This window comes from Botryllus schlosseri, chromosome 11, assembly GCF_051294905.1.
Source record: "Botryllus schlosseri isolate E-star chromosome 11, Bs_hap1, whole genome shotgun sequence".
Taxonomy (NCBI): Eukaryota; Metazoa; Chordata; class Ascidiacea; order Stolidobranchia; family Styelidae; genus Botryllus; species Botryllus schlosseri.
In genome coordinates, this window is record NC_137246.1 from 11,824,719 (window position 1) to 11,835,266 (window position 10,548).

The 10,548-nt window shown below is 38.5% G+C and overlaps 1 long non-coding RNA gene across 1 annotated transcript; it reads left to right on the forward strand.

Annotated features, from left to right (window-relative positions):
- The first annotated feature begins 1,156 nt into the window (after nucleotides 1-1,156).
- LOC145450139 (uncharacterized) lies at nucleotides 1,157-3,133 on the forward strand. Its single transcript, XR_013918431.1, has 2 exons — nucleotides 1,157-1,518; nucleotides 1,575-3,133. It is a non-coding gene; the product is annotated as an uncharacterized LOC145450139 (long non-coding RNA).
- Nucleotides 3,134-10,548: the final 7,415 nt, after the last annotated feature.

The following is a 10,548-nucleotide window of genomic DNA, read 5'->3' on the forward strand; positions in this document are numbered from 1 at the left end:
TTAAGTTGTTCTTGATATGTTCCAATAATAATCGACGGCAAAATCTGACGCTGATTTAATTTGACTTTGGCGATGACATAGTAACAATAGCCTACTTATCACGACTATATCAAAACCCGGATTAGGCTACACCGCTCAAATGCTCTGATATTAGATCAATATTCAGTAGATTTTAAAATATTATACATAAAATTGTGGCACGTCAAAGGTCCACTAGCTGCAATATTATAACCCGACAGTTTGACGATGTCATGATCAATGCTCCCTCTAATTTTTGACACATCTGCCCAGACTCACCAACTCACTGCGCAGACCCTTGGACTACAGTGCGTAACGACTAAAAAAAGGTCATCACTTCGGATTTTTTGTGCGCAACTTAGATTTTCTGTGCGCAGAGACCTTGTCAGCACTGCGCGTTTGCGAACGTGCGCAGCTTAGAGGGAGCATTGGTCATGATGCATCCTCTCGCATGATGTCTATCACTCATTATTTGAAAAAATATTGCCCGGTATAAAATCAATTTCATTCAAGTATTGGAAAATATGTTTTGTTTTTCGTGTCAAGCGTGTAGTATAATAGTACAATAGTACAATAGTAAATTACATATTCATGATGTTTCTGGAACGGCTGTCTTCATGCTCCCGTCAAATAAGGCCTACTTGGAAATTCTGCGTTAAATATCCCTATTATTGGTGGTGAGGCCCGCGGCGTCATCAAAACTAAGAAATTGGCCCGCGAGCCCGTTTGAGTTTGAGACCTCTGCCCTAAACCAACCATAAATCCAACCCTAACCTACCCCTAACCCGTAATTTAACCCACATGCTCATGTACTGTCGCATGCCAAATTGTCGCATGCCGAAGTCTCGCATGCTGTAGGCTAATGTCGCATGCTCATATGTCCACGGACCGAAAAAGAGAACGGCCGCGATCAACTATAGAAAATTGACTGTCATTGTAATGATCAGTAGGCTAGTCAGCACATTCTGGATGGAATATGAGATGCTGTCCAATTGCCGAATTACAAGCAGTAACTTGATCATATATCACGCAGTGTGTCAATGTGTCAACAGACTGCGATGATGGACTCGGAGAAACATAATTAATTATTCTAATTTGCCGTGGCATATGCTGGCGAATTTTTTGCTGCAAGCGCTGAGACGTGAGTAGTTATATAGATCGGTCGTGATTCGCCATTGTCTCTTATGGGTGCACCCGACCGGTGCCGCGAAAACTCGTCCTGAACCGGTGACCCTTTCAGACCCCCCTTCCACCCGACCGGTGCCTTATGAGTATAGGGATCTCTCGACCGGTGCCGCGAAAACTCGTCTTGAACCGGTGACCCTTTTCGGTATATGCATCTCTCGACCGGTGTTGAATATGTATCAAGTAAATAGTCATGTGAATGAATCTTTGTTAATGTGTATATCGTGAAAACTCGTGGTCGTGATTCGTACTTTTGGGTATAGGCTGCGGCGGTGACTCGTATTGAAAACTCGTGGTCGTGATTCGTACTTTCGGGTATACGTGCGGCGACATGCTAACGTGAAACTCGTGGTGACATGCTATGTTTTTAGGTATACGTGCGGTGACATGCTAACGACGATAAATGTGTCTGTCATGTATTCTTACGGGATCTGTCGTGATTCGCCATGTGTTCTTATGGGTGCGTTCGTGATTCGTACTTTCAGGTATCTCTCGCGCGGTGTTGCATAGTCACCAACAATAACCGCACAAACGGAAACGTGGCTTGTTGTGAGGATTTACGCAGTGCGTGCGACAGACGGCGATTCGAATATCAACAATAGTCGCGTTCGCAAACTAACACTTCAAAAAGATGTGAAATATTTGTAAAATCCTACGATCGCTCACAAGATACCACTTCCGGCATATCGATCTATCACTCAATACACAACCGAAGTTGAATTGTAATTGAATGCGTAAATTTATCACCTCGACATCAAAATTCGAAAACAACAACTTGACGCTTTATGTTCTCACTCTAATTTCATGATAAGTGTAATAAGTGCCGAATAACAGATACATCACCGGCGAGACTTGAATACCAACAAATTGTCACTTATTTCTATTCTAGCCGTAATCATTTGTGAAGTTAACGCTTATTCAAAAAGGTGTGAAATAGTTTGCAAAACCCCGCGATCACTGACAAGATAATGTCTCGGACATACCCATCTTTCACGACTTGGTGTCATAGCCATACCGATCGCTCACGCGGTGAAATTTTAGTAATCAGTTTGTCACAGAACTAGATTTCACTGATAAGATTTAATAAATACCGACTATCAGAACCATCAGTGTGGGTAACTTGAATAGCAACAAATTGTCACTTATTTCCGACGGGAAATTCACTAAACCGCAGTACATTGTGTGATTTTGAAAAACAGATGTTTGCGCTTGCGTTTTGATATGTGCGACCCACTAACTACATCCGTTTTGCGAACACGGCTTGTTGTGAGGATTACGCGCGCACCCTATATTTCGAATGACCTACGCGCTGAATTTTTTCCTGTGCAGCTGTTTCGTGCTACAGTATACTGGACTATCGTATGGATTATTACACTAATCCAGTCAGTGCGAAATAGTTTGCTAAATCTAGTAATCAGTCGCATGGTGTTACTTTAGTAATTAGTTTACCATAGAACCGGCGTAGCCGGTGATTCGAATACCGACAAATTTTCACTTATTTCTGACCCAACCCTAATCCTCTGTGAAGTTGACGCTTATTCAAAAAGGTGTGAAATAATTGTAAAATCCTAATCCGAAACCGATTATTTTGACTTTGGCGTAGTGTGCATTGAAATAGGATTGACAAACATGACTAGCAACTTCCCCACAGTCCCGTTTCGATATTATACACACATTGATTCGAAACAAGTAATGTAACATTACAACTCTATTCCCGATCCAGCTTTCCGTTTGTCAAAGAGACATTTTAACATCTTACCATACTCAAAAGTATTATTCACAACATTAACAAGTGTTTAAAATCTAGTTTTCACTTACTTGGCTATATCAGTACAACTCGCAAACTTGAATTAATTCATCTGGTTGTATTCATAGGACCGATAATTTTTATCCAACTGTAAAGGTCGTTATACTATTCTGTAAGACAGAGTATTTACTAATCGGTGCATATACGATTTGACTTGGGCATATTATATTTTGAGTATACGAGATTTGAGTGTCAGAACAATAACTGAGAATTAAATTATCACAATTGAATCCATATACGACAGCGTGAATTAAATTATCACAATTGAATCCATATACGACAGCGTAAAAGATATTGGGATGTCAGCATCTCTTTACGGTTATAGTTACAACCACATTACCTAATTTACCCGACCAACTCGTCATGATCATTCCCGAAATCAACACAAACATGACTACTGACTTGAGTCAACCACAAAACAGCATCAAGTTTTAAATCCACTTGTAGCTTACGGCTTATTTGAATGCGGGTTATGTTTTGTTGTAATTGAGTGTACGGAAATAGTATTACGTCAGTAGTTAGTATGATCGCTCGTGACGAGCTATGGGATTCTTATGGGTGCACCCGACCGGTGCCGCGAAACTCGTCCTGAACCGGTGACCCTTTCAGATCCCCCTTCCACCCGACCGGTGCCTGGGTTGGTATAGGCATCTCTCGACCGGTAACCCTTTTCGGTATAGGGATCACTCAACCGGTGCCTCGAAACTCGTCTTGAACCGGTGACCCTTTTCGGTATATGCATCTCTCGCACGGTGTTGAATATGTATCAAGTAAATAGTCATGTGAATGAACCTTTGTTAATGTGTATATCGTAAATTATTATATATGATGTAGTTTAGTCGTGACAAATGACCGATCGTGTTCTAAGTCTTTCCTCGCTATTGATCGCTAGCTGAATAAGACTTCAGATCGGGTTATTCGCACCTTGTATACCGCTGTTTCGCACCTACGGAATAGTCTGCTGTTCACAGTCGTGACTTCACCGCGATAGCACAATATTCGCAGGTAATATTTCCGCAATAAGTTTGTCACAGAGCCGTCGCACAATATCCGCGTTCACAAACTAACACTCCAAAAAGGTGTGAAATATTGGTAAAATCCCGCGATCGCTCACAAGATAATACCTAAGACATAACCATCGCTTGCGACTCGCTGTTACATACATGCCGATCGTTGACAATGTAATATTTTGGTAATTGGTTTGCCACAGAGCCGGCGTAGACGGTGCTTCAAATATCAACAATAGCCGCGTTCACAAACCAACACTTCAAAAACGTGTGAAATAGGTTACAAATCCCACGATCGCTCACAAGATAACACCAAAGACATCACCATTTCTCGCGTCTTGTCATTACATACATCCCAATCGCTACAGTGTAATGTGTCAATGGTTGTTACTATCAAGTAATAAGTAATGAATAACAGTACCAGCGCAGACCGTGATTCGAAAACCAACAATTTGACACTTGCCCGCGATCGCTATATGTTTCATGCCTCTCGAATAGTGGCTGACTTTAGTTGCGTGATAAGATCCATGAAAATATTCAATCAATGTGTTAGTTTGTCAACTTGAAATGTAACTCACTACACAGATCAAGTTGAATCGTATTTGAATGTATTGACTCGACCCAACTCAAATCCTTTGACAAATCCTATTAACGCAATCTGTTGAATCGAACGTAACCTGAATATTACTGACACCAACATTCACCCACATCGGATCATTCACACATTCCACGCCGCTGTTTTAACAGTTATAGAATCAATACCAACTATCTCTAACCCGATAATATTCAATCATTTTGGTAATTTACCAACTTTAAATCCATTCGCGGATGTACTAAAGGTAAATCCAGATAATCCAAAATGAAATATTTGGACTTTGACATAGTCTGAATTGAAATAGATTGACAAACATGACTAACAACTTTCAACCCAGTCATATTTAGAGATTATACACACATTGATTTGAAACAAGTAATGAAACATTGCAACTCTATTCACGGCCCCGCTTTCCGTTTGTCAAAGAGATATTTTAACATCTTACCATACTGAAAATAATTATTCACAACAATAACAATTGTTAAAAACCTAGTTTTCACTTACTTGGTTATATCACTACAACTCATAAATTTGAATTAATTCATCCTGGTTGTATTCGTATGATCGGTCTTTTTTTTATTCGATTGTAAAGGTCGTTACTATTCTGAAGACAAAGTATTTACTAATCGGTGCATACACGATTCAACTTGAACATATTATATTTTGAGTATACGAGATTTGAATGTCTGAACAATAACTGAGAAATAATTTATCACAATTAAATCCGTAAAAGATATTTGAATGTCAGCAACTCGGTAAGGTCATAGTTACTACCACATTACCTAATTTACCCGACCAACTCGTCATGATCATTCCCGAAATCAACACAAACATGACTACTGACTTGAGTCAACCACAAAACAGCATCAAGTTTTAAATCCGCTTGTAGCTTACGGCTTATTTGAATGCGGGTTATGTTTTGTTGTAATTGAGTGTACGGAAATAGTATTACGTCTCGACATCTCACCATCTTGCCATCAACAAAAGAGTAAAATACACAAACCTTGTCAAGTCAATCCGTTTGTAACTCACCGAACCAAAGCAAAAAGTGTCCATACGAAAAGTAGACAAGACTACGCAAGTAATCACTACAACCCACAAACATATCAAGTTCGGTTTTAGGCATATACCACCAACTCGTCTTTTTCGTTCAACTGTAAAAGTCGTTACTATTTTGCAAGACAAAGTAATGACTACTCGATAGATTTTGTAAGACAAAAGTAATTACCACTCGATGCAGGCGCCTTGAGATTAACCTAACATGTTTGAGTATACAAGATTTGAAAGTATGACCATCGTAGTTTCTTACAATCGAACGTAGGTGTTATATCGAAAATTATCATGATGTAAACATAAGGATTGTCACATCGATTTGACATATGGGGTTTTGTAATGGTCTATCATGACTTGATTACTAATTTATTTGTGTTAATTAGACCCGCCGATGTGGTGAAGGTTATTATGACAGCAACAAACTTTTCACTATCATGGCTATTAACATATTGAGTTGTAAAACTATACGTGTCAGAAATGTTCTTGATTGACAAATCATTCCACCTTGGTACAAATCACTCTGGGTATCGCGGATATCAGAAAATACTTTACAAATGTAATCGTTTCAGTTACCAAGACTAAAGATGAAACAACAATTCCGTTTGCTGGCTAACAACCGGGCAATACTTTATTGTCAGAATCTGTGACGGCGAATTGAAACATACTCATCTTACGCAGTACGAGTAAATCACTTTGGACTCCGGGCGGCGTCGTTTAATCCGTGTTAAACTCTGTTCACACTCTCTGTCGAATGTGTGAAATGTAAAACATTACGAGGTTACACTCTAAGACTTTGATCAACAGAGAAACAATTTTGAATATCTTTACTGGATGGATCCTATTCAACCGACCTTGGTTAATACAAAACTCATAACAATAATAAAATCGAAGTATGTGCTACACTGAAATCTAGAAAAATGTGTTTGTATTGTTGTTCATAGTAGTGATATCGATTTGAACCTGCGGAATAATTGTCATCATCTAACCAAACTAATGAAAGTCGTTGTCAATTTGTATGATGTTCACTGAATGCATACTAGTACTATTTGTGCAACACACACGAGCAGAGAAATTGGAAATTTTCCCATTGCCATTTGTCAAAGTAAATGTCGTCACAATACTCAGTCACTAAAAGACCATATACTTGTATGTGATTGAATCACCAACAATTAACCCGCTAAATCAAATCGTAAGGCAATTTCACGCACTCAGCGGATATTACACAACGTCGCTTTATCGGTGTGGGTTGTTTTTTCTAAATACAAATCATATCTGTCCAGTAGAAAACAATTTTCACGCAGTTGGGTAATGAAACCAGTGTGCAATATCAATACAAGATATTTTCGTGACACAAAAAATAATCAACTTACTCGATATTCTCGTAAAACGAAACTGTACACAGGTTTCATGTTTTTTGTATGACACGGAATTAATACCGATCGAAGTAACTGTGTTGGAAATGACTTTCATACAAATACACTCTATGTGGTTAACATTCTCATCGATTCTATTGTGATCAATGTATACTATATGTATTCTGGATTCATTTCGATATGGCTAAAAATACAACCTCGACAGATACGAATTGTCACACACTCAACTAATATCATACCAAATAGTTATTTACAACAACCAAGACACAGAAAATTTGTTTTGGCCGTTTCGATTTTATTACTGGAGGTACTCATCACTTCGCTTAATACAATCTAGATTTAAACCCCATCGAACCTTTGGTGTCTATCGTTTTGCTGGATACGAATTATGTTAGTCTAACAGTAAACAATTTTCACAATCTTGGGTTATGAATTCAATGTGTTGGCGGTCATTCATTATTTTGTTTGTATCAACTAGTTACTTTGTAGGGTATGAATGAGCACCCTCCCACAACTCTTACAAAAGTACGAAGGATATTTACATCACACAAAGTAGTCGACTTTACTTCATATCCTCACACTACGAAACCAAATGGTTGTTTAGACTCTACAAACTTTTTTACACGAATGGTCACACATCTAAATATTCAAATAATCCAACACACAACTATAGTACTTACAGAAATATCATAGTTCTTGTAACAAAGGTGTTTATCGTAAGTCCTACACAGTCATGATAGCCGTCCGAGTTTGACTTTTAGAAAATATTATATCGATACATCTTTCAAAAACAAAACCATGGTCACTGCTTGAGAGACCTGCCAATGATATCACAATAATACAGTTACTTCCACAAAAAAAAATGTATTCGACTTACTTTCCACAAATCTAACACACAAAACAATTTACTTTGCTAACGAAAAGTGCTGAGTCATCATATGATTGTCCTCACAACAATACAACTAAAACATACTATCATACAAAATGGTCGTTATAGTTTGCACCCCAACGGTACATCGTAAAAGTAACAAGTTTCAAGAATCGAGTTATTGAAAAACGTGAAAGTGTTTCTCCTGTGTCAAGTCGTTATGTTGATGAAAGTGTATATTGTAATATCATGATCAATTTGCATTCGTTGGTCACAAACTGTCACTATACTCTAAATAATTATTTTTCACTCAAACACAAAAGCATACTTGTCACCATTCGTTTTCATCAAGTACGAGTTCAAGAAACTTACTTACTACGACATAAATTGTTATTTTTATGTTGTGTAAATAGGTAATCGTTATTTTTAGTAACACTTTATCAATGTCATCGAGTTGTGCGAAAAGATTTTCATGTGGTCTTGCGGTTTTAATCGAAGCACACATCATGATCTAATGTAGAGTCGTCTCTATTGTACAACAACTCGGTAATCGAAATGCATGCATTAACATTTGAACAACGATCTTGTTTCGTCGCACCAAAAATATGTTCACTGTCACAATACTCTGCACAAGACGTGCAAATCCTTTTCACCCTCGTAATAGTATACCAACGACCACCGACGACAACGTTTAACAATACCAACGACACTGGAAACACTGAACCCACGACACTTATCCGAGTAAAAATACATTTTCCTTTGACTACATGACGCTTACCAGAGTAAAAAATATCATTATCACCTGGAGATCCACCGTTACCCGAACAACAAAACCATTTTCCTTTGGAGATCTATCGTTTACCCAGTGTAACAATACATTTTCACATGGCGATCCATCGTTTACCCTGAGCAACAAACCTTTTTCACTTGGAAATATATTTTTTCCCTGGGTAACAAACCTTTTTCACTTGGAAATATATTTTATCCCTGGGTAACAAACCTTTTCCACTTGGAAATATATTTTTCCCTGAGTTACAAACCGTTTTCACCTGGAAATATATTTTTTCCCTGAGCAACAACCCATTTTCACTTGGATGTATATTTTTTCCCTGAGCAACAAACCATTTTCACTTGACGGTCCGTCGTTTACCTGAGTAAAAATATCATTTACCTTTGGATATCTGGCGTTTACCCAGTGTAACAATACATTCTCACTTGACCATCTAACTTTTCCTAGAGTATCAATACCGTTTTCACTTGGAAATCTGACAACCACACCCGGCAATTTGGTGTTTGTTGTATTGACGACAGTTGGAAATTGATGACAACGAACAGTGACGAAAATATACACGGACAACCGGTTTCAGAGTATACCCGCGTCGGTCGTATCACATCAATATCATCGGTTAGCCACATGAAATAACAATATGCTCTTATACATCGAAATGTATGTTTTGGAAATTGGACAATAGGTTTCGATATGTCTGTGATGTCCAGGTTCGTACTTTGGATTTTCCAGAGTCAAAGTGTCTGAATAAAACACCGCCTCGACTTCGGTAAATGTTTGGCACGCAGATAACGCTGGTCGGAAATCGTGGAATTTATGTTTCCATCGGGCTAACAACTCCAGGTTACTTGTGATTTTTCTCACACGTGTTTACTATGTTGTGTCGCTCTTCATTGATCAATACATAACACGCCATTAAGTTTGAAATCGGAAACCTCGAGAAAGTATTAACCGGATCCGGATATCAACTCTGAATCGATAAACCATATTCAATTAAACATACCACAACCCGGGTTTCCATGAAAATAACAAGACATCGCACAAATCAAGTATACTTCGCGATTATTTGCCCACACAAGAATCCCATAAGCGAGGTGTATGACATTACATACATCATGGATAACATCGTGTCTAGCATTACAAACATCATGGGTGACAAATTCGTCTTCTCAAGTCTCGTCATGCACCGACTCTGTACATTCAATGTGGGGTAGACGACTTGGAGACAGACAAACAGACATATTTGACCGTAACATGGTTATGCGTTCAAATACCATTGATGATATCGTTACAGTGAACAGAGCATTATGCATACCGATACATTCATAGTCATATATGCGAACCATGTACTATCATGTACCCCGATTTTCGTTGAATATCCACGACACCAACAAATCTGTACATTTCTTTTCCCTCAACCTCGACGATAGAGTTGTCATCCCAATGTATCAATCGAGTGTATGGTTCATCAGGTGTAAAATCCAAATCAAATGTAACCAAGGTATCGTTTTTCATTTTCAATATTTCCACTGCTGCATCTTGTCTGTGTCGTAAAACCACGGTGTGGGGCCAGAGGAATCTATGGACAGTTACGCGTAGTCTCATCCTTACTCGTGTATATTGATCAGGTAACGACAAAGTTTTTTCAATTGTCTTGCGGTGATGGTCCGTTTCAAAATGCAAGCGGATGAACCAGACCAAAAGTTTCGAAGATGTGTTTTATAATTGCTCTAGGTGTGAAATAGACATCACGCTCTTGCAGGGGGATCAACACGAATTTAGTCTTCACACCGCAGAAACACAGTAACCCGGATTACATTACAAAACCGCAAACGGATTTAAGATTTCCATACGC